Source organism: Mus caroli, unplaced genomic scaffold (assembly GCF_978045245.1).
Source record: "Mus caroli unplaced genomic scaffold, Mus_caroli_1 scaffold_3, whole genome shotgun sequence".
NCBI classification, from domain to species: domain Eukaryota; kingdom Metazoa; phylum Chordata; class Mammalia; order Rodentia; family Muridae; genus Mus; species Mus caroli.
In genome coordinates this window covers 69,383,050-69,386,151 of record NW_028227258.1, presented here as the reverse complement: position 1 = coordinate 69,386,151, position 3,102 = coordinate 69,383,050, and the positions used below count along the sequence as shown (strand labels likewise).

At 38.2% G+C, this 3,102-nt stretch overlaps 1 pseudogene; it reads right to left on the bottom strand.

The window, feature by feature from the left end:
* Window positions 1-1,399: 1,399 nt before the first annotated feature.
* Window positions 1,400-1,777, bottom strand: LOC110291632 (large ribosomal subunit protein eL31 pseudogene; annotated as a pseudogene).
* Between the last annotated feature and the right edge of the window lie 1,325 nt (window positions 1,778-3,102).

Below are 3,102 nucleotides of genomic sequence, written 5' to 3'. Positions count from 1 at the left end.
AAGCCAAAGTTTTTGAAAAGTCAAACCTGACTATGAGGATTAATTTAAAGAAATATACTAACACAATGAAATATCAACAACCAAAATCAGATTGAATCATATGAGGGGAAATTCATTTTCTCCTTAACAATTGATGGACCCTTCACTGAGAAGCCTTGGGACAAATCTGTTTCGATGAGATTGATGGGCTAAGTGAAATGTGGGGAAGACATACACATATGTATACATAAGGGCAGTGACTACAAATTTGAGAGGTTCATGTCTTTTTTAATCAAAAATCATTTTTCTGGTGATCATCTTTTATCTAACATATCTATCTGTCTGTCTGTCTGCCTGCCTGTCTGTCTATCTATAATCTAACTCACTTTTGCTCTGAGCCTACAACATTGATATGTACCCAGATGCCCAGAGTTCTCTGAAAATTGTCTCCACTGCCAGGCAGATCCAAGGATAGTAATGAATGAGGACCAATGCAAACCATAAACAAAAAAATAAAACACTAAGATGCTTTTGTTGATTATTTTCTTGACTTCATGGTTCTTGATTATGAACTTTGAAGAAGGCAGGGTGGTGTTGTAATGTGAAAAGCTTAGGTAGAAGTGCAACAATGTGGTCATTCCTTAATTCATTTTTCACATCACACCTAAATAGTTAACACTTAGTTACTGCTGAAGTATGTGCCTTGCTGTGCAAGTTAGATTTTGTCAACTTGGTACAAAACCCCAACTGAGAAAATGTCTCAATGAGATTGGCCTGGGAGCAAGCCTGTGGGGTTTTTCTTAAATAATGACTAATGGGGAAAGGCCCAGCTCACTATAGGCAGTATGGTCCCTAGGCAAGTGATTCTGGGATATATAAAAAGGCAAACTGAGAAAGCCAGAGGGACAAAGCTAGTAAGCAGCATTTCTCCATTGTTTCTGCTTCAGTTACTGTCCTTCATTCTTCCTTGGCTTCCCCCAATGGACTATCTACCTATCTAGGATAGGTAAACCAAATAAACCCCTCTAACCTTCAAGTTGATTCTGGTCAGTGTCTTATCGCAGCAATAGAAAGCAGACTAAGAAAAAGTGAGAGATTCAAACTCCAGTGTGAACTATGGCTTCTCCTCAATCTCTATTCAACTATTTATTATTTTCCATCTTACAGTTGTTCAGGGCTGAGCCACATTATTGTCTGTAGTTTGAATATGCTTCTCATTGTAACACAGTGCTATGGCCTTTGGTCATCTGGAAAGTACAAGTCCATCACTCCTGTATTTTGGTGTCACTCATGTGCTAGGCCATGTACATGAGATTATAATGAACACTGAAAACTTGACTAAAGGTTTTTTTTTTGTTTGTTTGTTTGTTTGTTTGTTTGTTTGTTTGGCAGTTGTGCAACTTTATTTGACATGAGCAGGTTAGTTCTCATTCACATTGACCGTCTGTAGATTTTTTAATGTGGTAACAGGCACATAAGTTACCAGCGTGTAGACCTTGTTTGGGGAATCCTCATCCTCTTTATGTTTTCTGAACAAGCATACTCGGATGCGATATGGAACGTTCCTTATTCCCTTGGCCCAGACGGCCTTATTGAGCCTGGTGTCAATGCGCACATCTGGTGTTCCCATTTCCTTCATGGCAAACTTCCGAATTTCTTTGAGTGCCCGAGGAGCACGCTTTTTGAAGCCCGCTCCATGGATGCACTTGTGAATGTTGATGGTGTATTCTCGGGTCACCACCTCGTTGATGGCAGAACGGCCCTTCTTCTTCTCGACACCCTTCTTTGCGGGAGCCATTCTACCGGGCCCAAGTAGGAAAAGCTTGACTAAAGTTTTATACTTTGATTTTCATTAACTAAAATAGGGTACTTGAGACTGGAGAGATGGCACAGTGGTTAAGCATACTTGCTACTCTTGCAAAGGACCTGGGTTTGATTTTCAGCACCCACATTAGATGGCTCATAAAAGCCTATAATTTAAGGGGATCCAACACTCTCTTCTGACACCCATGGTATCAAGCATGAATACATACACACATACAAGTGTTCATACACATAAATAAACCTAAAATACCAGAATGATGTCCACATTGGCTATTTTAAACCTTTTAAACCACACTGTGGACATGATCAGTGATGTTTCAGAATATAAATAACTACTCCTTATGTCTCAGGTTACTACATAACAATGTACATCCTGAGAGAGTGGAGTATGAGGCCATATCTCCTGCTCAGGGTGCTCCAAGAGCTTAGTAATGTAGACAAGTCAGGAATCTCTTCCTGGTTTCTGCAATGGCATGTCTGCAACTCCAAACTCCACCTTCTAGGATGACAAGATTGAGATGCCAGCTGATCCATACCTCTGCCTCTCTGCATATACATACTCAAGTCCTCATTTCACATGTGTGACTATGATGATGTGTGAGTACTATGCCTTCTTCAGGAAGACTGGAATTTAAGGCTCATCTACATACCCTGTAGTATAGGTTTCAGGTTCACATTACCATATGGATAAGAAACAATTGGTTTACCAGTGCTCTATTTGTCAAAGTGTCTCTATTTCTCCATCTCATGCAATATAAGGAATGCTGGTGATCTCTATCCAGAAATGATTTAATCTCAAAAATAGTTTTTCTATGAATTTTACAGAAACCAATGATGAATGAGTTTTCTTTTGTTTTTTCCATTTTACCTATAAACAAGCAAAGCAATGAAGCAGTCATCTTAGAGTCCAAGAGAAAATACAATTAATATTAACATAACAGCATTTAACATTATGTTACAATAGACAAACCTTTAGCCAAACTAATTAAAAGGCAGAGAGATAGTATCCAAATAAACAAAATCAGAAATGAAAATGGAATCATAACAATAGACACTGAAGAAATCCAAAGAATCATTAGGTCTTAAAAGTCTGTACCATACAAAATATTAAAATAAAAAAAGGATGATTTTCTTGTTTTCTTGTACATACCACTTCCCAAACTTAAATCAAGATCAGGTAAAAAATTGAAATAGTCTTATAACCTCCAAGGAAATGAAGGCAGTTACTAAAAGTCTCCCAACCAAAAAGGCTCAGGACTAGATGGTTTTAGAGCAGAATTCTACCAGACTTTCATAGAA